We start from the raw sequence: 27134 nt of genomic DNA, 5'->3' as shown, positions 1-27134 counted from the left end.
AAGTGTATGCTACCACCAGCATTAGGAAGGCACAACTCTCCTGACACAATAAGGCTTTCAACAACCCCACTCTGGGGCATGTTAATGGAGATCCGTACTGCACATTGTGTGCATTAAAATTTCGTACAAGTAGAAAGCGTGGTGGGAGTTGGAAAATCAGATCAGAAAGATCGACTCTATGCAACCTTTCGTTGAGTGGCGTGTATTCACTAAAGAAGGTAACAGCGAATGGAATATGCTCCGTGATAGCAATTGCCTGAATAGCTTTCTGAGAAAGACAGAAGTTGAGTGGTTAAGTGTAACTCACAACGATAACCACTTAACCTTAGCCCTGCCGAGGGAGGACTCGAACCTCCGCCGGGACTAGCCGCATAGTCCACGACTGGAGCGCCTTGGACCGATTAGTTTGGTAATCGCCCGAACTCATACGCATAAGATACATTCCAAATTGTTCACGTTGCACATCTAACAACTTATGATTACCATGGAAACAAAGATGTTTGTGACGTTTTTTCAAACCAGCAAATGGTAATCTCCTAAATCATAGAAGACGAGGAAGCTAACCTACGTTTTATTACGGAATTTGAATCTGAAATTATACGACACTTTATATAATTCACGCAAAACTCACATTATCAAAAGAAATTTATAATCAAGTAGCACTGTGCCAAAAGGTTCAAATACGTACGAAGTCCTTCCGCACCACGTGAAACGCACAAGTGTACTCGAATTATTGTGCATACAAGAGGAAAATGTAGGTAAAATTTTTTTCTAAACTTCTTTCTAGTAATAACTTAGTATTTTGCCTAATATTACAGCGCAGGTTTTCGTGCTACCTGTGCTCCTGTGATTTGAGTTAAATATCGAATGAAATTTTAGGTACTGCTGTTTCGAATTAAAGTGTTATTATTTCAAATTATTTTTTAAAAAATGTTTCAAATGGCTCTGAGCACTACGAGACTTAACTTCCAAGGTCATCAGTCCCCTAAAACTTACAACTACTTAAACCTAACCAACCTAAGGACATCACACACATCCATGCCCGAGGCAGGATTCGAACCTGCGACCGTAGCGGTCGCGCGGTTCCAGACTGTAGCGCCTAGAACCGCTCGGCCACCCTGGCTGGCTTTATCATTTCAATAAATGGTATATAAAAGGGGTGATTATAAGCGAAGAGAAAGGTTCACTTTTTCAACTGATCGAAGAGGAAATCTGAATTCCGTGAGACATATATTCAAAGTGATTAGAAACCGATTAGTGACACTTCCAGAAGCAATAATGCAAATGAAGACATGAAAAGTATTGCAATAGAAGTTTATGAAGTGCTTCATTCGAAACAATCTCGCGTAAGAGAGCCAACAATAAAAAAAAAAAAACATTTACACTGTTGTTTGAACATAGTTTGTAACAGTTTTTGTCAAATTAGTAACTCCTAAAAAAATTTTCTTATAATGTTCATTCGTGTAAAATGTCCTTCCTTTAGCGTCATTAACAGCCCGTAAGTTCCCACATAGTGCCTGTGATAATTCAACACAGTACGTTTCAAGATTCTCAAGCGAAGCAGAGGCTGTTGCGGTGAGACGAATGGCCGAGCTCATTCGTCTCACGCCGTTAATATCAGGGCTTAGTCGCCCGTCTGCATTGGCATTACGTACTTTGTTAAGCCCTTGTCTCCATGGTATCACAGTCGGTCTTCTTAGTCCGCCAGTAAATTTTGGAGTTACTGCACTACCATTTAGGTAATTTATCTGTTGGATCTACTGCTTTCCGTGTTATAACCACGATTACGGATGCTCATCAGACATAATGAACAGTCCGAAGTGATAATTTTAGCAGCAATATCAATAGGGTTACCGAAAAAAAATCCACCCATATGAATAACAGATATAGTGAGAGCCGCATTCAGTTTATTCTCAGAACGATTTGTTCGTGAGCGTGACTTGTACAGCAAGACTCTGGAATGTATAGTCATGCAAAAGTTCTTTTAAAGAAACGTTCTTACGAAAGAAAACACTGGGAAGAATTGGCAATCATTTATGGAAGAAAGTTCAGAAGCATTCAGTGATAATCTCAAGGCATAAACATAAGCTACAAATTACTCTGAATTATCATTAAAACACTCAGACGGGTATCACTGTTAATTCATTCACATAGGCACTTCGGAAAACTCTGTAAACAGATCATAAATCCAACAAGAGCTTCTTTCTTCTGTGTGGACATCGAACGAACTTAACGGAATATAATGAGAGGTCTTCCAGCTGTTAAGCTCATTTTTAACAAAACCCAGGAGATAATGGTAAACGGGCCACATAATATATTTGTACAAACTTTCTTAAAGATGCAAGAAAACTGAAAATGGAAAAGGAAAGACGTCTTTCTGCAGAAAACTAAGGTTTTGAAGTACAAGGGTCTGTCATATAAAACCCTGTCCTCTTGGAATGGTTCCATTCAAAAGTAACCACCACACATGTCAAAACATTTATGCCTCACGGAGACTAGACGATCAGTTCATGTTCCGTTGAACGCGGTCAGACGCTGACGGATCCACAACCGCACCAATAAATGGCTCTAAGCACTATGGGACTTAACTTCTGAGGTCATCAGTCCCTTAGTCTTAGAACTACTTATACCTAACTAACCTAAAGACATCACACGCATCCATGCCCGAGGCAGGATTGAACCTGCGACCGTAGCAGCAGTGCGGTTACGGACTGAAGTGCCTAGAACCGCTCGGCCACAGCAGCCGGCACAACCGCACCCACTCTAGCATTTACTCGCCCGACGGAAACCGACGTCCAAGCATGTCTTTCTTCAGGTCGTCAAAGATGTCCATCACACCGTTAAAGATCCGGGATGCATGGTGAATGCGGCTTTGTTTCCCATTCGAATCGATGAAGTATAGCGTTTTGGCAGTGTGGGGGTGGGCGTTATTATGCAACAGATTGCTTCCTCCGCTTGTCCAATTCCTCGAGCGTTGAACCACAACTAAACCGCAGCATTATTAAAGCAATTTACAGAAACTGATACGCGCAATAAAGTCAAAAAGCTCAGGAATAAATCCCAGGAATGTCTTGTTGGACACTAACGTCCACCACCCGACAGGCGATCGGACGAAGACTAGGTTTCATAACTTAGTGGGGAAACTGCAACATCCTCAGAGCAGCCCAGATCTTTTATCGTGTGATTCTTGCATCTTTCGCAACCTGAACAAAGACGTGCATGGACGTAGATTTCAGTGGGATGAGGAAATGCAAGAGTGGGTGAGGTTGCGCATCTGTCAGAGGACGACCATGTTCTACGAAGCAGGTGTTGATCGTCTCGTCTCCCTGTGTGATAAATGTCTTAAGGTGTGTGGTGATTACTTTGGAATGCAACCATTATATGGGAGCGTTGTGGTGGGTGTTGGATTTTCATTTCACTGCCCCTCATAATTAGGTTTTGAAAGGTATGCACTAACTACAAACACTTATAGCACAACATGGAACAGCAAATAGACCGCCATAATGAGTCTCACTTATTTTGTGGGATAATACTAGTGGTGAGAATATCAGACATTATTTAACTGACGTGAAAACGTAAGTCATTTTACTTGTAATCTTAACATGTTGTCAACTCCACTTGCCTAAAGAAAGTGAAAATAAATCTATGTACAGTCTGAACGAAACCTTATGTTAAGGTCACATCAGATTATGCCTTGCCGAATCAGGTGGAAATTGCAAAAAAACAACTGGTCGACTATTCAGCATTGACAACTAAGTACATAGAGTGGGAATTAGACAGTGACGAGTATGGAGCTGTCCAGAGTATTCTATAACTCCTAGTATACACTTCATGCGATTGGTTGCACGTACACTGATCAGGCAGAACAGTTTGACCACCTACCTAATAGGCATTATGTCCACTTGCGGCACGGATAACAGCGACGACCCATCGTGGCATGGAAGCAATGGGGCCTTCGTGGTAGGACGCTGGAAGGACCACATCTGCACACATAAGTCACTTAATTCTCGTAATCTCCACGGATGGGGGCGATGAGCTTTGACGCCACATTCGATCACGTCCCAGTTGTGTTTGAGCGGTTCAGACCTGGCAGGTTAGGGAGCCAGCACATCAATTGGACTCACCACTGTGTTCCTCAAACCACTCCATCACACGTCTGGCCTTGAGAGAAGGCGCATTATCTTGTTGAAAAATTGTCACTGCCGTCAGGAAACATGATCGTCATGAAGGGGTGTACGTGGTCTGAAACCGGTGTGCGATACTGCTTGCCCATCATGGCGCCCACATGAATGTTCCCTAGAGCAGAAAAGAGTCGCCCACAGTTCAGGTGTCAAAGGATTTGCGCCCTCCTATCGGTATGATGAAGAAGGTATCGGGATTCATCAGACCATGCAACGCTCTGCCACTGCACCAATATCCAGTGCCGATGGTCACGTGTGTATTTCAAATGTAGTTGCCGATGCCGTTCTGTTAACATTGGCTCGTGTATGAGTCGTCGGGTGCGGAGGCCCATCGTTAGGAGTGTTCAGTGCATTATGTGTTCAAACACTCTCGTACTCTGCCCAGCATTAAAGTCTGATGTTAGTTCTCCCACAGTTCACTGTCTCTCCTGTTTGTCCACCATGCCTGGCCTGTAAACCGAGTCAGTCCCTTCAATCAGCCCGACATCTGTAATGAGGGATGGCCACCCAACTTTCACCTTGGTTTCGCCATGTGTTGAAGACACTCAACACAGCACTCTATAAAGGCACATTTGCATGCCGAGCGTGAGTTTCCTCGGAAACGCGAGATATTAATTAAATAAATAATCAGTGACAAATAAATAAAGCCTATGGCACACAACTGCAGCGCTGTGTCGCTGATAAAACAAAAGCACAATTACGTTACTCGTATGTTTGATTAAGAAAGGAGAGCTCTGGTTGAAGTGGTGCGAGAAGCACGTATTTTAGTTTATTGTCTGGCACACCGCCATATTTCATGTTATAGAAAATTACTGCGAGTTGCAACCATACTAGGCACTCGATTCTGAAAAGAATTTATATTTATAAAAGTAAGTAGGATTGTGAACTGTAGGCTTATTCATTGAATATATCTGATTTAACTAACTGTGTAATTTTTTTGTTTAGTAGACAATCACCTCTGTACAACGTTTTGGCATGGCTGGCAAATTATTGTAATATTGAGATTTAGTTTATGAGTCCGCACCTACCGCAGCAGTCTTTGGAAACGATTTAATTACGAAGTCTGATTATTTCACTTTTATTTCACGGTCAACTACGAGTAACATTGCCTTTACGAAAAAGCCATTGTCAAGCGTCTGATACCGAATAATTAAAACCTGACGACTCATAGGAGAGACAATCATACAGATAAAATAATTAATATTTTATTTATTTTATTTTATTTAATTTATATTGGCGACTGCGTGTCGGACTTGTTATTTTGTCATTTGTTACATTGTTCTCTTTGTTTCATGTGAAAAATCAACTTTCTGGACCTGGACTTGACTATATGAGAAATAACAAAAATCAGAAGATATTTGCCAATTATAAAATTTTTGCGGGAAGACGCAAAGAAGCTTCCAGCAAAATAAGGTAAGACGCAGCATCTTTGCATTAGCAGGCTTGACCAAACGTTTAATTCAGTGTATTAGCTTTTCAGTAAAATTCTGTAGTGTTTCTTTTCCGCATAACAGTTTCAGTGATAAATTCCATTCTCAGTATTTTTCCTTAAACAATAACGTATGCAACAATACCAATACACGAGTGTACAATATGGCCGACTTCTGTACGATATCATGTAACATGGCCAGCAGCCATTACCAATAATCTCAAATTCAGTTTATATTTTTAAATTAACAGACAGCCATTGTTGCTACGACCGATTCATGCTCAACTGCATTTTATTTTAAAATCAGTGTCAAATATTTTCTTGAAACATATATCAGGTGTGGCATGGTAATAACTAGAAAACAATACGCAAAAATGGAACAGCAAAGACGTACTACTCAGACGCAATCCGACTCGGACGAGAGACAAATGTTAGAAAATGACTTTACGACAGCAACCGGTAGTGACGATTCATCAAACATTGACGCAAGTGTTGACGAAAATTTTGACAATAGGCCTTCCACCACAAAAATTTCAAAGTCTCAATCACAGCCCATGTTAATGCATGACGTCACGTCTAATGACGCGGCGGGGGCAGAGACCTTGCAAACGGCAAACATTGCCGACATGTTACAAATGCTAATGAAACAAAACGCAGAAAATATGGCAACCTTACAGACGCAAAATGAACAGTTAAAGACACAAAATGACGGAATCAAATCTGATCTCATAGCACTCAAGACAGGTAATGACACTTTATGTAAGCGTGTGGAACTTATAGACGCCACACTGACCAAACAGATGACTGAACTCAGTGCTAAATTTTCCCAGCTTAATACGAGACAAGAAAAGACTACAACTGACGTAGCACTTTTACAGACACAAGTAAAAAACCTTAATGTCACGTGTGAAGTTCTTACTGAACAAATTCAAACATATCCTTCAGTACATGACAACCTTGAAAAACGAATTACTGACGTACAGAATAAATTTGACAATGTTGAACAACACCTGACTGACATCTTACAATCTGATGCCACAGCTCATTTTCAAAATATTAATAAAGAATTTCATGATTGGGTAGTGAACAAAGACAAACATTTTGATAGATGCTTACGTGAAAATTTACCAACAATTGTGCACGACTCCGTAGCGCAATACATTACTAATAACAAACAGCTGATCAGTGACGCAATACAATCCGTCACTGCACCCATGAGACAATTCACCGATCGACCACAGTCTGAATGTAACGAAAATATCAGTCAAAATGCACAGTTCAGGAACCAATATACATTCGAGTATGACACACACATACCGCACACGACAAATACACAAGAACAAAACACACCACGACTACAACACATACCACGATGTGGAAACACAAACACAAGCTATTATCATGGTAAACCACAGCAACATTATCGTAATTACTCGCCAGCTGGACATAGCAGTAATTACAGTGGGACAAATCCATATCATAATGCAAAGGAAGACGAAAGCTTAATGAAACACAGGCAATTTCAGATTTTTATCCCAGAAAAACGAACCATTCATCCGGTGATTTTTCTCAAATCTTTTAGTAACGCATTTCCACGCACTTGGAGTGACCGGAAAAAGATTTCATATATTGTCGGTTACATCCAAGGCGATGCAGCTGTCTGGGCATACAGTCAAGCTGACGTATGTACCACGTACAGTGAGTTTGAGCGTGCTTTTCTGAACAAATTCTGGTCGCAATCCGTTCAGGAGCGACTCAGAAGACAAATTTTAGAACCTGAAACTTTTAACAGTAAAAATGGTAACTTACGCAGATATTTTGAAAAATACTTGAACATGGGACACTTTTTAGACGAACCAGTCGCAACGCGAGATATACTCCGTGCGTTGAAGGCCAAATTGCCTTTCAACATTAAAGAAAAACTCCTACATATCCCGGATGACGATTCAGATTATTTTTTAACAGCTTTAGATTCGGTTGACATGTTACTTGAAGATCAGCGCTTCGCGCGGCAAAACAGCAGCCACAATGTTTACACTAGTGGTATGCAAAACATGCAGGCTTGCCAATTCTGGCGCGCCCACAGTTGGATACGCGGTACAACAAAAACAGCAAACTCACATGCCGTCTCAGTACGGAAATCAAAATCAACACGCGTATTCCAATACAAACAATAGTTACAACAGTAACAACATTTCATGCGGCAATCCATACAAAAGGCACCGCGGTAATAACTACAACGGTAACAACGGATACAAAGGTAATAACAAAAACACAAACAGAAATAGAAATAATAATAACTACGAGCCAAGACAGCATCAAGGTTGGACTCGTAACGATCAGTACTTTCATTCAAACTCTGCTTTACCACAGCAGCCACCAGGTCAAAATTGGAGCATACCTTACGACCGACAGGTAAGTTATAATGCGCAACAGCAACAACAACCGCAAAAGTTTGGAGATCATAATAGGCAATATCCGAATGTGAATATAATAGAAATGACACCTGATGCACAACCTCAATCTGTGTCAGTACCTAGTACAAATGCTAATCCAACAAACTAGAAACAGTCACTACTTTGCCCCAGGTCGTGGCTGAAGAATCCTTGGGGGGCGGCTTCAATGTTAATCAGTTATTTGACACCACACTTGAACAACAGAATAATGATATGCCGAGTAATTGTAAACAAAAATTACCTGTTTTATTTATAAGATACAACCACAATAACAATATATCAGATGAACTTTTACAAGACAGTACACAATGTCGTTTAAACACAAATGAAATTGTTTTAGCATCCACTACTGGTGTAGTAGGTGGGATTCCAACTACTATTATCCTAGATACAGGTGCAGCTGTGAGCGTTTTATCTTTTAATTTTTATAAAAAGATGTGTGAATTGGAACCTGTGCCTGAGTTTCCTGCCCAAAACTGTAAAATAACTACTGCACTAGGTAATAAGTCATGTAGGGTTACGAAGCAAGTTTTTGTAAACGTTAAAATAGGTAATGGAACCGTACAATGGCCATTCCTGGTTGTACAAAACCTTGTGACTAATTGCATATTAGGAATAGATATTACGAGCGAGAAGGACTGCATTATAGACTTCTCCAAAGGTAAATGTATTTTAAATGATAAAAGCAGGGTAATTATTATTGATTTGGACAGGAGAACTCTAAAGCATGACAAACACTGTACAGGGTACAAGGTTCAGTTAGTACTTGACAAAGACATTCAAGACATGCAAACACGCTCATCTGACGCAGAGCTAATGGACTTGAAAACATTGTTTGATCATAAGATAAGTGAAGCTACAGCTCTCAGTGTACATGAACGTATAAAACTACAGGAAGTGTTATCCAAATATTTACAAGTTTTTACCAAACGATTAGGTGTTATCAACACGTATGTGTACAAGATTGAAGTTAAGCCTCACAAGATCTTCTACCATAAGACATATAACGTACCGTTATCTCAACGACCTGCTGTGTGGCAAGAATTAAAACAAATGTTAGACTGGAAGGTCATTGAACCATCCACTTCACCTTACTGTAGTCCTCTACTAGTTGTCAAAAGATCAAATGGAAGCATTAGGTTAGTGTTAGACGCACGAGCTATTAATGAAATAATTTTACCGGTTCACACAAAACCTGAAAATCTAGAAGAGCAATTACAGAAATTTCTAGATGCAAAATATTTTTCCACAATAGATCTCGCTAATTCGTTTTGGCAGGTGGGTATCACTCCTGATTCTCGGAAATATACTGCATTTATGTTCGGGGGGCGAACCTATCAGTTTTGTGTTCTACCCTTCGGACTGAATGTCAGCTCTGGGGTATTCATTACAGCCCTGGATACCGTGCTTGGCGACGATTTAGTTGAGACAGTCACACACTGTGTAGATGATATACTGATAGCTACACAATCTTGGAATGAACACGTTGACACACTTCAAGGAATTTTAGAAAAATTTGCACAAGCTGGAGTCACAGCCAATCTTAGAAAATCAAAGTTTGGTTGCAGTGAGATAAAGTATTTAGGACATATCATTAATTCACAAGGCATACGTCCGGATCCCAGTAAATTAGATGCTATCAGAAACTTTCCTAGCCCTCGAACTAAAAAGCAGTTAAAATCATTCCTTGGGCTATGTTCATTTTTTAGACGTTTTTTGCCACAACCACTTTTGAACAGTAAACATCTGCTAAATCTACTCAGAAAGAATCAAGTTTGGATCTGGTCGGAACAGTGCCAGAATGACTTTAATACAATTAAACATGCTTTAGTGAATGCTAACATATTGAGCCATCCAGATTTCAATTTAGATTTTTGTATGACTTGTGACGCTTCACGTACTGGCTTGGGCTGTTGCTTATTTCAAGTTGTAAAGAATAAAGAGGAGGAACAGATAAGAATTATTGGGTTTGCGAGTCGCACTCTAACTGAATGTGAGCGTACATACTCCACTACTGAGTTAGAAACACTTTCCATAGTATGGGCATTCAAGAAATTCAATTATTATTTATTTGGAAAACATACAGTAATTTACACCGATCACCAGGCCCTGACATTTTTGTTAACTTGTAAACTTGTACATCCTAGACTATCACGATGGGCAGTTACACTTCAGAACTACTCTTTTGAAATTAAGTACATAAGAGGTAAGGACAACACCATTGCAGACACTTTGTCTAGACTTCCACAAGGTATGAATGATACCAACAGTGACTTAGAAAATATAAATGACTACAGGATTCTCTTAATGCAAGACAAGCAGTATCACCAATATTATATTGATATGTGCAGAAACATGGCTGAATTACAAAAATCTGATCCTCACTGGTATAAAATAATAACATTACTGGTAGAAAAACACAATCATCCTTTGACTAAGTATTACAAGTTACACAATGATGTGCTATTTTACCGCCGACATCCAAATGCTACTAACTGGTGTGTATGCATTCCCAAAGAGTCTGAACGTAATTTAATTTGGCACACACACTTAGTATGGGGTCATTATGGGACAAAAAAAGTGTTTAGCGAAGCTCAGTACATACTGTTATTTTAGCAATATGAGAAGAAAAATTTACAGGGAACTGAAAACATGTGTCATATGTCAAAAATCAAAACCTCAGAATTTATCCACAAAAACAGATTTACATTCTATTTTACCTAGTAAACCCCTGGAAATTCTGTGTACTGACATCAGTGGACCGCATCCAGCAAGCTCTGGAGGCGTCAAATATATCTTAGCTTTTTACGATATATTTTCTAAACATGTTAAACTTTATGCTTTAAAATCCGCCACTGCAAGTGCTATAATACGAAGATTCTCAAGTGATTACCTGACGCACGTGGGAAAACCTAAAGCAATTCTATCAGATAATGCAGCATACTATTCTGGGTACAAATGGAGAAATTTCTTGAAGGACAATAACATTAAAAGTATATTTATTTCGAGGTTTAGTCCACAATGTAACGCGACCGAGAGACTTTTCCGAGAATTAAACCGTTTCATGAGGACCTATATTTCATCAAAACATACTAATTGGGTGTCCTACCTAAGTCTTTTCGAAGACGTACACAATAACGTAAATATTTACGATACAAATTACACACCTAACGAGATCATGTTCAATTGCAAACAGAACGATCAGTGGATAGAACCATTACCTAAGTTGTCAGACAAGGAAATCACACCTGAACAGAAAATAAAAGAAGTATTGACTACGCTGACACATCACGCACAGATACGAAACAAACATCACAGAAACATAATAAAAAGAAAACAAAAATTCGAGGTAGGAATGCTTGTACTACTTCGTACTCATCATAAATCTGTTGCACTCAAACGACGCAACGCTAAGTGGCGTCTGCTATATGAAGGACCTTATATAATTGTTAACATACCGCACCCTGGTGCGTATCTGTTACAACATCGTAGAACTAACAAAATTATTGGGCTATACGCACACCGAGATCTTAGAGCATTTCATGCTGAATAATGTCAAAGACATACCCATCAAAATATTGCTAAGCAACTCGAAAAACTCTGTTGCTACAACACAGATAATAAGAAGTATAGAAATTTTCATTTCAGCGTTCCAGAGTCGCAGTTGAAGACAGAAGAACTTTTATTTCAACGCCGCGGCTCCACCGAGAAGACTGAATATTAAAGTAAACTTTATGATTACGTAGCAGTGAATGACATATTAATTTTTCACGGAACATTTGTTATTGTAGGTACCACTGACTTGGTATGACACCTGACGAACCGACAGACGTCATCTGTGAAGCGATCTTTTACTTTGAGAAATAGATTAGACGCACATCTCTCAACACGAAAAGCATCTAACAGTAGTCAAGGCCACGCAGACACTCTACACACCCGCAAAAAAAAAAAAAAAAAAAAAAAAAAAAAAAAAAAAAAAAAAAAAAAAAAAAAAAAACGTGAGGAACATTTTCTCTCTCTTACTATTTTGAATATTTATTGAGTAGCGAAAACGCCTGGTCTTGCCTACTGATGTAATGAATGTTGTGTCTAACCTATCTTAATTTCAGATGACATCACAAAAAACATCGATAATATCCCAGCAAAACCGCTAAAGAGGATGTAAATATCTGCAATTCATGTAATCAAATGTGACACAATGTAATAACCTATAGCGATGTAATGATGATGTAAACATGTTTATGTGCAACTGTATTATGTTTATACTAAGAAAATAGGTGACATGTGTATGTATAATTACTTATTTTCTTTTTAACTGATGTATCATGTAAAAATTTGAACAAAACGAGTGCCAAAAAGACATTGCATAGTGAACCTCTGTTCACGGACATTAACGAACATTACTAACTCTGCAACTACGCAGAAACCTATGTGAAGGAAACGGTTAATGCCATTCATTATGCATCGTACCTATGTAAACGCGATGAACGATTTCCTCGATTAATAACTACGAACATTTAGGTGAGCTATATTCAGCAAAAAACTGAAAATGTGAAGTGCATAATTCGTGCATCGTCTAGTGACATTACTATAGTACCTAACTTCAAGATGTTAACTGGATTAAATGGACACAAAGTGCCTGACCAGAAAACAACACGACGGGTGGAAGAATTTTGGTTGGAACTTCAGGGAATGAAATGTTCTCGAAATGTGACGGACACTCTTACCTGGACTGTCCAAGGATCGACGCCAGCTATGTGCCGTCCGAGGTTCTGCAACCAAGCTTCCACAGAATGTAAAAAACGAACTGCACGTGGACCAATTACTCGACGGGTCACGTCTGATCTGTAATAAGCAATGCTTTTACTTACAACGAACTGCATCACAACGACTATAATGGAAATGGGAAATGGACACGCTTATGTATTAATCACGTTGTTATACAACGATGTTACTGTGATTAAAAAACTTTACCACGACGATACTAACCTGTAAAAAAAAAAAAAAAAAATTATTGTGCAGCAGATGAATATGAACTGTAATAACGACACGATGTGTATAGGTCAACGCACCTGAAAAATACGGACATTTTTCTTTGAAGTATCTCAAAACAATACTATGTAACTAAGAACATTCAACAATCTAAGTTGTATTGTGTTATAACGAATATTGTAAATTTAAAACTAAGTTACCTGTCATAGAATGTAGTCTTCATATGTAATCTTGGTTGAATATTTTCTTTGTGCAACGACTGAGAAACGCGCGCACACGAACAATATGAACTGCAATACTGTGCCGCGTGATCTAACTGTACGACATAACGGCAGTCACACAGACGCTTCTGCGCATGCGCGCACTCTATCTGCCAACATAAGAACTTTTACGGCGCACCCGCGTCATTCAAAGTTTGTATATAATGTGTATAATGTAGGTCATGTAAATAGTTGTAGATAACTTAGATTTTCTTGTGCCTTTAGGTGAATTGCTCGCCTGCAGGTGTGTCCTTTCGCCTCGCAATTCAGGGGGCAATATAAAGGCACATTTGCATGCCGAGCGTGAGTTTCCTCGGAAACGCGAGATATTAATTAAATAAATAATCAGTGACAAATAAATAAAGCCTATGGCACACAACTGCAGCGCTGTGTCGCTGATAAAACAAAAGCACAATTACGTTACTCGTATGTTTGATTAAGAAAGGAGAGCTCTGGTTGAAGTGGTGCGAGAAGCACGTATTTTAGTTTATTGTCTGGCACACCGCCATATTTCATGTTATAGAAAATTACTGCGAGTTGCAACCATACTAGGCACTCGATTCTGAAGAGAATTTATATTTATAAAAGTAAGTAGGATTATGAACTGTAGGCTTATTCATTGAATATATCTGATTTAACTAACTGTGTAATTTTTTTGTTTAGTAGACAATCACCTCTGTACGACGTTTTGGCATGGCTGGCAAATTATTGTAATATTGAGATTTAGTTTATGAGTCCGCACCTACCGCAGCAGTCTTTGGAAACGATTTAATTACGAAGTCCGATTATTTCAGTTTTATTTCACGGTTAACTACGAGTAACATTGCCTTTACGAAAAAGCCATTGTCAAGCGACTGATACCGAATAATTAAAACCTGACGACTCATAGGAGAGACAATCATACAGATAAAATAATTAATATTTTATTTATTTTATTTTATTTATTTTATAACTCCTCGAACAACCGACAAATCATGCAGTTTGTGAAATACTCGTGCTGAGCCCCTGAGTCATTACAATATGCCCTCTGTCAAACTCAGGTGAATCCGCACCTTCCCTATTCTACATACGCACAGCACGCTAACTGATACTGAATGCATGGTGCGTGTGACTGACTAGGAATCAACCTTGGCTAGTTACACTGCCATGGTCTGGACAGTTTTGTGTCGATAGTAGGTCGGTTGTCATAATCTCGCTGATCAGTGTACGATAGTCCGGAAAACTAAATTTCACAATAAATTTGATGTATTTTTCGTTTGTGAACATATGACGAAGAAAAAAGTCCTCTAAGTGCGATATTAGGCACTTGCTCAGAGTAAACGTTGTAGCAACAATTATTTTCGCAAGACATACAAGAATACTTTTGGCAGCACCTATAACCTGTTGTACACCAGCTGCAACCAGCTTGGAATCCCTTAAAATACGAGATATCGAACAATTACTTGACGTTATAGGTTGTTGAAAATTTGGGGTACGTAGTTCCAGTTACACCAGTGCGGATACTTTCTTCTCCAAAGCCAATCTTAAAGTCTCCTTCCTCTACTTAGAAGGAGATCGCTTCTACTTTTCGTCACCGACGTCATCCAGATTTACAGTATATGCAGCAATTTGGTCGTAAATTAAAGCAAAGGAACTGGTAGCTCTAGAAAGAGAGAGAATGTTTTGAGAGTGTCGGATGAGGCATAATCCATTTACATTAGCGTAGCTTCTAATCAGCGGGTAGGGCAGCGAAAAGAGCGCCGAACCGTAATCCGAAGTTCAAGGGATGGAGTCACTATGAGGAAACATTTTTATTGTAAAGTTTTACATTACTTACACTGCAAATAAACAGGAATAGTGCCCAGTATATTATACTCATGAATATTTTCATGGAAAGGAAGGCAAAAGAAAATTTGGGATTGTAAACAAATTTCGAGGAAGGATTTTAAGGCGTACACAGGAAGTTCGTATACAAAATAAGATGATTTTATGATTTCGCTGCTGAAGTTTTACTTGTGCTGTGGTAGTGTCCGTCCGAAAATCGGGATAAACAGTAATGTCTTTGACATCTTTCACACACTATAAACAAGCCATTTCAACAATTAAATGATTGTTTCGAAACGAAACGAAATTAGCTTATAAAGGAAGCAAGGAGAATTTTGTCGTTAACGATGTCATCAGAGACGGAGCACAACCACGAATGATGGAAGGGTGGGAAAGAAAATCGGCCGTGTCCTTGTAAAGGAACCATTGCAGGATTCGTCTTTAAATGATGTAGGGAAATCACGGAAAACCTAAATCTGGACAACCGAACGGGAATGTGAATCGTCATCCTAACGAATACGGGGCCACTGTGTTAGACACAGAGCCACTTCGTTCGGCTAACTTAGTGTACATCAAAAAGAGTTTGGCAGCAGGTCATGCATAACGCTCCATTTCGCCAAATGTAATGTACAGTGGAATGTACACAGAAGAGCCAAAGAAAGTGGTATAAGCATGCGTGTTGAAATACAGGGATACGTAAAAAGACAGAATACGACGCTGCCGTCGGCAACGTATTTAAAGACAAGTGTCTGACACAGTTGTTAGATCGGTTACTGCTGCTATAATGGAAAATTTTTAAGATTTAAGTGATTTTGAACGTGATGTTATAGTCGGCGCACGAGCCATGGGACACGGCATCTCGGAGATAGCGATGAAGTGGGGATCTTCCCGTACGACCATTTCACGAAGGTGCCGTGAATATCAGGAAAGCGACATCGCTCCGGCCGTAAAAAGATCTAGCAAGAACGGGACCAACGACGACTGAAGAGAATCGTTCAACGTGACAGAAGGGCAGCCCTTCCGCAAATTGCGGCAGATTTCAGCGCTGGGCCATCAACAAGTGTCAGCGTGCGAAGCCCTCAACGAAACATCATCGATATGGGCTTTTGGAGCCAGAGGCCCACTCGTGCACCCTACACGACACAAAGCTTTATGCCACGCCTCGTCCCGTGAACACAAACATTCGGCTAATGATGAGAAGAAACAAGTTGCCTGATAGGATAAGTCTCGTTTCAAATTTTATCGAGAGGATGGACGTGTACGGGTATGGAGACAACCTTATGAATCAATGGAACCTGCATGTCAGCAGGGAACTGTTCTAGCTGGTGGATGCTCTGTAATGGTGTGGGGCGTGTTCAGTTGGAGTGACATGGGACTCTTTACACGTCTAGATACGACTCTGACAGGTGCGAGGTATGTAAGCATCCTGTCTGATAACGTGCATCCATTCATGCCCATTGTGCATTCCGACGAACTTGAACAATTCCAGCAGGACAATGCGACTCTGCACACGTCTATAATTGCCACAGAGTGGCTCCAGGAACACTTATCTGAGTTTAAACACTTCCGCTCAGACATGGACATTATTCAGCGTATCTGGCATGCCTTGCAACGTGCTGTTGTGAAGAGATCTACATCCTGTACTACTCTTACTGATTTATGGGCATCCGTGCAAGAATCATGGTGTCAGTTCCTTCCAGCACCACTTCAGACATTAGTCGAGTCCACGCCACGTCGTGTTGCGGCATTTCTGCGTGCTCCCGGGGGGCCTACACGATATTAGGCAGATGTATGACCCGTGCTGTGGCTCGCGTTGGTGCTCTTTGTAGGTCTCCGCCCTCTGTTGCAGGCCAAACGGTATCGTTTAGTCGGCATGGTTGCGGTTGTCATTTAACACTTCCGGGCTGAGATGCTGTGGTCCATCCATATGACTCTCCCCTGACGTTTCGCCTTCGACTGCAGTTCGCCGATTGTCCTCGGAGGATGCCTTCTGCAGTCGAAAGCGAAACGTGAAGGGAGAGTCTTATGGATGGACCACGGCAACTCATCCAGGACGCGTTAAGTGATGACAACACCTGCCGTGAAAGCCTTCATTCTGTGGCTGCAGTTGTTTGTCTTCTTCTAGTGTTGACTGGTGCCACTTGGTTTGACAAGCGTGGCCTGTCCGTTAGTGGCATCAGCGGCGGTTATCGATGTGTAGTAACTGTTGCCCTGTCTTCGGGGCGACGTGGTTTTTTCTCCAGGTCATGTGAGTGTGCCAGTTCGGTTGGGAACTCAGGAGGAGCCAGGTCCGCGCAGTGCGCGAACACGTCGGGCCCACTGGCTGCTCGCTTGGACTGCCGGATGGAAGTGCTGTGGTCACGAATGTGCACGACCTCGTCGTAAACCGGAACCTGTTGGCTTTAAGATGAGTGAGTTTCAATCCTAGTAGAGAAATCTCCACCATTGTGATATCCCGCGATTCTCCAGTGACTTGGGTTCGTGTTGCTACTCGTAGTGTTGCTGAGGCGAAGAGCAGCGAGTGGAGTTCATGAGGATGCCGGATCTGATTAGCTTTCCTCGACCTCTTATTACTATTAACTGCGTTCAACTTGTTACAATTTGGTAAGTTCAAACAGCGGTATTTTTTCTTGCTTGGTGGACAATAACGCCGCAGTTACCTGCCCCAGGGGCCGGTTGGTGATTGCTCTACTCTGGTGGTAATGATTCCTTTCTCGTTCTGGCGGCTCTAAACGCAGTATTCTTGATGTAGTGCAGACCACCGGTTCCGGCTTTGGCATATTGTTCTATCGTTGCATTTGGCTTACAGTACGTCAGGTACCTTCAGCAAGATTATCATTAGTCATTCGTTAGAGCACCACTAGTCTGAGTTACCATCTTGGGAAGTGAATGCAACTCTTGACTGCCTATGTTATCGTTCACAAAAGTATTTGTTGCCGGACCTTCTCAGAAGTCGATTCCTGGAGCACCGCCTTTGACTGGTCCTTGTGTTTTATTATTTTATTATTTATTACTATACCTTGTAATGTCTACATTGAAGGTTATGTATGTCTAGTTAATAGTTCCGGTCGCCTTCTGTAATAAATATAGCAGCGTAAGGTGTGTTACGAGGTTACCATCATCTTATTTCACCCGTTTGGTGGCCAATTGCTTGTTTCTTTTAATTTACCTTTGCTTGTATTTTCTGTTTTACAGCAGGTTTCTAAATTTTTTAAATATAAAACTTTGAACATAGCTGCTAAGGTTCAGTGACCGTGTCAGAATTATATTGGAACAAATAAGCCCTCGGTCACAATTATTAAGTCAAATTTGACCTGTTTTCGACGCTACTATGGGCGTCGTCTTCAGAATTAGACTAACTGTTCTAAAACATATTATGTATATAGTACATTAATAAAATTAAAGTTTGTACTGACTCTAAAAGATGCAGTACTTACAAGTCACATACTAAAAAAGATCTAAGCCGGAAAGGCGACGTCATAAACAGTTGTCAGATGGCGAGCCGCTAAGGGCTGCTCGTACTGTGGTCCAGCAGTAAAGGGGAAGTTGACAAGAGCATACAATAACAGTATTAACCAAGTGGTATCTCTATAGTCAACTAATCGTCTTTGGAGATTTACCTACTGTTCATTCCGTCCCAGTTATCACATTTTTAATTAGATTACACGTTTCGATCATTGATGAATATAAAAACAAGTAAAACTTAATATAAATCATCTGATATTTTGCAATAGGTATAAAAGACAAGAACTGTGCATAAACATAGAATTTACCTGAGCAGTTGCGCCAGCAACCTGGTACGTCTACTCAGAACCACATATACGAGTACTATGTTTTCAAACTGCGGTCAGCGTTTTAAATAGGTGTATGTTGGTGGTAGTGGGTGGAGTGCGAAACGTAGTGAGGCTGATTGGGAGAAGGAAGGGAAGCAAGGAGGGGTTGGTGAAGAGCTGATTTTAACAAGACCGGTTGTCCTGAAATTGTTGTTGTTGTGGTCTTTAGTCCAAAGACTGGTTTGAAGCAGCTCTCCATGCTACCCTATACTGTGCAAGCTTCTTCATCCCGAAATACCTATTGCACCCTACATCCTTCTGGATCTGCTTAGGGTATTCATCTTTTGGTTTCCCTCTACGATTGTTTCTCTCTACGCTGCCCTCCAGTACTAAATTGGTGATCCCATCATGCCTCAGAAAATTTCCTACCAACCGATCTCTTCTTCTAAAGTTGTGCTACAAATTCCTCTTCTCCCAACTTCTGTTCAATACCTCCTCATTAGTTACGTGATCTATCCATCTAATCTTCAGCATTCTTCAGAAGCACCACATTTCGAAAGCCTCTGTTCTCTTCTTGTCTAAATTATTTATAGTACATGTTTCACTTCCATATATGACTACAACCCATACAAATATTTTCAGAAAAGACTTCCTGACGGTTAAATCTATACTCAAATTTAACAAATTTCCCTACTTCAGAAAACCTTTCCTTGCCATTGCCAGTCTACATTTTATATCCTCTCCAATTCGAACATCTTCAGTTATTTGCTCCCCAAATAGCAAACCTCATCTACTATTTTAAGTGTCTCATTTCATAATCTAATTCCCTCAGCGTCACCTGATTTAATTCGACTACATTCCATTATCCTCGTTGTGCTTTTTTTATGTTCATCTTACGTCCTCCTTTCAAGACACTGTCCATTCCGTTCAACTGCCCTTCCAAGTTCTTTGCTGACTCTGACAGAATTACGATGTCATCGGCAAACCTCGAAGTTTTACTTTCTTCTCCATGGGTTTTAATTCCTACTGCCTGCCCAATTTAAAGATTGAATAACATCGGGGATAGGCTACAAGCCTATCTCACTCCCTTCCCAACCACTGCGTCCCTTTCATCACCCTCGACTCTTATAACTGCCCTCTGGTTTCTGTACAAACAGTAAATAGCCTTCGTTCCATGTATTTGATACCTCCCACTTCGGAGTTTGAATATAGAACATTACAGTGAACATTGCCAAAAGCTTGATCTAAGTCTACAAATGCTAGAAACGTAGGTATGCCTTTCCTTAATCTACCTTCTAAGGTAAGTCGTAGAGACAATAATGCCTCACGTGTTCCAACATTTCTACGGAATGCAAGCTGAGCTTCCCCGAGGTCGGCTTCTATCAGTTTTTCCATTCGTCTGTAAAGAATTCGTGTTGGCATTTAGCAGCCGTGACTTCTTAAACTGATAGTTGGGTAATTGTCATATCTGTCAACACCTGCTTCTTTGGGTTGGAATTACTGTATTCCTCTTGAAAACATAGAGTATTTCGTCTGCCACATATATCTTGCTCACCACATGGTGGAGTTTTGTCATGGCTGGTTCTCACAAGGTTATCAGTAGTTCTAACGGAATGTTGTCTACTCTCGGGGCCCTGTTTCGACTCAGGTCTTTCAGTGCTCTGTGAAAATCTGCACGAAGTATCATACCTCTCAATTCATCTTCATCTACGTCCTCTTCTCTTTCCTTAATATTGCCCTCAAGCCCATCGTTCTTGTATACACCCTCTATATATCCCTTCTGCCTTTCCGCTCTCCCTTCTTTGCTTAGAACTGGTTTTCCATTTGAGCTCTTGATACTCATACGAGTGGTCCTCATTTCTCAAAAGATATCTTTAGTTTATCTATATTCATTATCTATCTTACCCGTAGTGATATATGCCTAGACATCCTTACATTTGTCCTCTAGCTATCCCTGCATAGCCAGTTTGCACCTCCTGTCGATCTCATTTTTGCGACGTTTGTATTCCCTTTCGCCTGCTTAATTTACTGCATTCTTATTTTTTTTCTCCTTTCATCAATTTAATTCAATATCTCTTCTGTTACTCAAGGATTTCTAGTAGCCCTCGTCTTTTTACCTACTTGCCCCCCTGCTGCCTTCACTATGTCTCTCAATGCTACCCATTCTTTTTCTACTGTATTTATTTCCCCCATTCTTGTCAATCGCTCCATAATGCTCTCTCTGAAGCTCTTTAAAACCTGTGGTTCTTTCAGTTTATCCAGATCCCATCTCCTTAAATTCCCAACTTCTTTCAGTTTCTTCAGTTTTGCTCTGCAGTTCATAACCCATAAATTGTGGTCACAGTCCACATCTGCGCCTGGAAATGTCTTAAAACTTAAAATCTCTTCCCTAATTCTCTGTGTTATCATTATATAAACTATCTGAAACATTCCAATGTGCCGGCCGCTGTAACCGAGCGGTTCTAGGCCCTTCAGTCTGGAACCGCGCGACTCCTACGGTCGCAAGTTCGAATCCTGCCTCGGGCCTTACGTTAGTTACGTTTAAGTAGTTCTAGGGGTTTGACGACCTCAGATGTTAAGTCCCATAGTGTCACAGCCATGTGAATCTTCCAGTGTCTCCAGGCGTCTTCCACGTATACAACCTTCTTTCATGATTCTTGAACCAAGTGTTAGCTATGATTAAGTTAAGCTCTGTGCAAAATTCTACCATGCGGCTTCTTGTTTCATTCCTTACTCCCATTCTATATTCACCTACTACTTTTCCTTCTTTTCCTTTTCCTACTATCGAATTCCAGTAACCCATGACTATTTAATTTTCGTCTCTCCTCACAATCTGAATGGTTTCTTTTATCTCATCATAATTCAATCGTCATCTGCGGATCTAGTTGGCATATAAACTTGTACTACTCTGGTAGGGGTGGGCTTCGTGTCTATCTCGGCTACAATAATGCGATCACTGTGCTGTTCGTAGTAGCTTACCGGCTCTCCTATTTTTTTATTACGTATTAAATCTTCTCCTGCATTACCCCTATTTGATTTTGTATTTATAACCCTGTATTTACCTGACCAAAAATCTTGCTCTTCCTGCCACCAAACTTCAGTAATTCCTATGACATCTAACTTTAACCTATCGATTTCCCTGTTTAAATTTTCTAACCTGCCTGCCCAATGAACTGATCTGACCTTCCACGCTCCGATTCGTACAACGCCATTTTTGTTTCTTCTGATATAGACGTCGTCCTGAGTCCCCGCCCGGTGATCCGGATGGGGGATATTTTACCTCCTGAATATTTTTCTCAAGAGGACGCCATCATCATTTAATCATACGGTAAAGCTGCATGCCGTCGGGAAAAATTACGGCTGTAGTTTCCCCTTGCTTTCAGTCGTTCGCAGTACCATCACAGCAAGCCCGTTTTGGTTAATGTTACAAAGCCAGATCAATCAATCATGTAGACCACTGAAAAGGTTGCTGCCCCTCTTCAGGAACGACACGTTTGTCTGACCTCTCAACAGATACCCCTCCGTTGTCGTAGCACCTACTGTATTGCTATCTGTATCGCTGAGACAAACAAGCCTCCCTACCAACAGCAAGGTCCATGGTTCACGGTGTGGGGAGGGGGGGGGGGTCATAATATTACATCACGCATAATTATGTAAAAATTATCGATGAAACACTAATACTGTAAAACAATGGGTATATTAAATATGAACGGCATAAAACAGTGAAGTTGTAAAATGCACCATATGCGGATTGAGAGCAGGTAAAGAAAGCAAGAGGGGGAAGGGTTTTGGAGTGAGTGGGGTGGACCGGGTAGTATGTGTTTAACGAGAAAGGGTCTTGTACTTGCAAAAAGTAAATAATGTTAAAAAAACCTTCTGTTAAGACGCCGGAATGGATGCCTAAACTGTAAAAGGGGATCCAATGGTAGATTATACAAGTGGAAATAAAGTAGCGAAGACTGAATTAGATATAAAGTCATAAGTCCTCACTAAGTATGAAAGTAAACTTGCATCATTTGTTTTCGTTAAAATATTAGAATTAGAGGTCTCGAACAAGGGATGTATAAATAGTAAGAGACATAGGGATCGTAAAATTACGGAACTGGGATTACGGTGAGGGTCTAGAATTGCATGAAGTGTCATTAAATGTTAAGAATTTTTAAATAAAATATTGAAAGTGTAATCTCGTAAAACATAGAAAAAAAATTATAAAAGTGAAACTACCAGCTGCAATTAAAGTTATAGGGAACAGGTTGTAACAATTATGGTGAACTGTATTTGCTTGGTGGCGTTATACTGTGCGCAGGTTTGCCGTATGTACGGAAGCGAGTCGGCACGCCGGCATGCTGCTGGGGCCGTGTGTTATCTGTTGCGCTGCCGCTGTCTCTTCTCGGAGAGTGGGGCTGTTGATCACATGTGCAGTGTAGGGTTGGAAAAGACTTTCAGAGTTCAGTTAATAATATCTTTCTGCTGATGTAATGGGTTTAAGGCTTTTGAAGACGGCTTGCAATACAGTCAGATTCTTCCAACATTGTCAGGAGGTGCCCTTTAGGTTCATTGTGCAGCACTACCCACTGCTCCGATAAATGCAACTCTAGCTAAAAGGTTAAAAATGCACATTTCACGAGCAGTATAATTTAAAAAATACGTACGAATTTGCGGACAAAGTTAAGGATATACTCATACTATTTCATTCCATCTTTGCATCCCTTGGCGTGGTGAATCTGTATACTAACGTGCCTGTCCGCGAGGCATTAGAGATAATTAAGAACAACCTTACAAAACACAATAAAATGGTTTAATTAATGGAGCTTCTGGAACTGACGTTATCCTTTAGCTACACTTTTAGCGGTAAGATATACCACCAACCTGTAGGGTTAGCCATGGAAAATTCCCTAGCCGGCATTATGGTTGAGATTTTCCTTACTCATTTAGAAAACGAATTTTGCACTAACAACCCGGCAATAGCAAGTAAGATCACCTAATATTACCGCTATGCTGATGATGCCGTCTTGTTAGTTTAAGGAGATCAAAGCGATGTGAATAACATAGCGGAGAGAGTGAGTGCTGTTCATCTCTAAAATAAGGTTTACAGTTGACCGCAAAAACAAAGAAGCCATCTGCTATCTCACCCCCATTAAAGTTAAAAGAGAGGCGAGTCAACACCGTTACAGCGTGCGCAGAATACGGACTTGTGCAAACGTTATTACTGACTCTTAGTCTTGTCACCCTGAAAACATAGTATATTTCCGATCCAAGATTACGGGTTATTAAAACTGCCACTATAAAGCATGAGAGGGTACGGAAATCGTTATTATAAAGTAAGTTGCAGTGAGCAACGGTTATCCAGTCTCAACAGTAACTACGTTACTACAGAAAATTTGAAAGACAATAACGGTGTAAAATCAATGGGCCGGCCGGGGTGGCGGAGCGGTTCTAGGCTCTACAGTCTGGAACTGCGCCACCGCTACGGTCGCAGGTTCGAGTCCTGCTTCGGGCATGGATGTGTGTGATGTCCTTAGGTTAGTTACGTTTAAGTAGTTCTAAGTTCTAGGGGACTGATGACCTCAGAAGTTAAGTCCCATAGTGGTCAGAGCCTAAATCAATGGCTGCACAGTAACAGGTGAACAAATAGACAAGAAGGTGAGGTACATGCCCATGGGCTATAAAGGAGAGGATTCAAAAGTTATGCTACACAATTTCACTATAGGAATTTTAGTAGTTGGTTTAAAGTTAAGACGATTATTCGCACCGTACTAATGCAAAATACTCGTAATCCGCGACGCCGGATGTAAATAAACTAAAGTGTGGACACTTTCCAAACGTTTACGTAGGAGAAACAGGCACGACGTTTGCAATACACTTCAAAGGGAACACTTTAATTCATAACAATAAAACAGCCTGTGGTGAGCTTCTTACATTGAAGTATACTGTTGGAACTATTGATACGCATTTGGAAATGCTGCACAATGAACCTAAGGAAAACTTCATGACAATGTTGGAAGAAATTGAGATCTATACACACCATGTGCAATGACCTAATAACTCATTAAATCAGCAGAAAGATGTTATTAACTGTGCATGTTTGGAGACTTTGAGAGTCTCTTCCAACCGTCCAGCGCACGTGTGACTAACAGCCCCATACACCGAGAAGAGGCAGCGGCAGTGCATCGGCTAACACACGATCCGAGCAGCATGTCTGAGTGCAGACTCGCTTCCGTACTTACTGCATAACGGCGCACCCAACAACGCCCTCAGGCAGAAACAAATGAAGTTAGTTGTAACTGCCACACCCTATTCCCTGTCACTTTAGTTACAGTGCGTAGCTAAACTTTTATTTCATATTTGTTATTATTTACAGCTTTATGCTTTCTGTTTTATTTTTAATCTATAATATTCAACATCATCTCATGCAGTTCTAGCACCCTCAACATATTCCAGATTCCGTAATTTTGCAATCTCTGTGCCTCTCATTATTAATAAATCCTTTGTTCTGGGCCTGTACTTCTAATATTCCAATAAAAAACTATAGAGTTTATTTTTACAGAACTTTTGACTTTATGTTTTCAAAGGTTCACACCCTGAATATCTTTAGATACTCACTCTGGTTTCGCTACTTCAATTCCACTTTTATAAACTAAAATTCTATTACAATTTACAATTTTACTCATCCATTTGGGTATCTCGACGTAAGACTTTGGACATCACTGGTTTTTTCAAGTTTGGTCCTCTCTTGTTATGCCCACAGCATTCCTACCACTGTCCCTTCCTCCACCTCACTTGTTGCCTTCTCTGTCTGCTCTCAGTACCTCTTCGCTCTATTTTATAATGAAATTACTTTAAGCTGTATACATTTTACACACCCATTATTCTACACTATTAGTGTTTCAGTGTGAAATTTTATGTAATCATGTGTGCTACAATTTTAGCATGGCCTCTCTTGTTAAAGTCTTGATATACCCACCGGCCCCTCCATGCTTTCTTTCCCTTCCCCAATCAGCCTCAATCCATTTTCGCTCCCTCCCGCCCTACATCCAACATATACCTGTTTAAAACACTAACCATATCTGCAAAACACAGCACTTCGCCGTGCGGAGTTCAAAATGGTTCAAATGGCTCTGACCACTATGGGACTTAACATTTGAGGTCATTAGTCCCCTAGAACTTAGAACTACTTAGACCTAACTAACCTAATAGCATTACACACATCCATTCCAAGGCAGGATTCGAACCTGCGACCGTAGCAGTCACGCGTTTCCAGACTGAAGCGCCTAGAACTGCTCGGCCACTCCAGCCGGCCCGCGCGGAGTGGCTGCACAGTTTGAGGCGCCATTTCGCAGATTGCATGGTCCCTCCCACCAGAAGTTCGAGTCCTGTTTTGTATGTCCTTCTTAGCATAAGGTAGTTTAAGAAGTGTGTAAGTCTAGGGACCGATAACCTTAGCAGACCGGTCCATTAGTGTTGTGTACATAGTTCCGCATAGTCAGCGCGTACACAAGTTTCCCACTAGAGCGCGCCCCGCTAAGCACAACAGCGCACGCGTAGCGCTCGTCCGTCTCCGCACAACGAGATGGCGCTGTCTTAGAGACGGACCAAATTCTGCTTCCGCCAATCCGCATATTAATATGTAACACAGCCAATGAGATTGTTGCTAACGTAGAACCTTTTCATCTCGCGGATCACACTCGCGCAGTAATACCTGAAAGCGCGAGGTATTATAACGAGTGTACAGACCTCCAATTAGTCAGTCTGCATTAGTCTGTGCGAGTCTGCATCGTCTGTACTAGTGTGCACCGGTCTGCATGTATCTGCACCAGTCTGTACCAATCTACATTTGTCTGTACCAGTCAATAGTCAAGTGTCAGGCTGCACGTAGTAAGATTACCATATTCCTATATATAGCCATGAAGATAATGAATAGACACTTTGTCAAGTATCAGAGATATGTGAGAATAAGATTAACATACCAAGACCCAAAGAAACTTCAGATTGTCAATTGTAAACAGCATCCAGAATCAAGTTACGTAATGTGTATGCTTTTTATTATTTTAATAAATGTGTGTGTAATTTAATCAAGTTCTGTTTAAAGTTGGTCACCGTCAATCTGCTACTCTAAGCATGCAAGTGGCATTTATATCGTCTGACCTAACGGCAGAAGATAAACAGGCCACGATAAGATCATGAGACATATTGGTGACACTCGCCTACTTCGTTAGAGCGACAAGTCAAATGATCTGATG

Source organism: Schistocerca serialis, chromosome 5 (genome assembly GCF_023864345.2).
Source record: "Schistocerca serialis cubense isolate TAMUIC-IGC-003099 chromosome 5, iqSchSeri2.2, whole genome shotgun sequence".
In the NCBI taxonomy this organism is placed as follows: Eukaryota; Metazoa; Arthropoda; class Insecta; order Orthoptera; family Acrididae; genus Schistocerca; species Schistocerca serialis.
The sequence above is the reverse complement of the archived record's forward strand: the minus strand, read 5'-3'. Positions refer to the sequence as shown.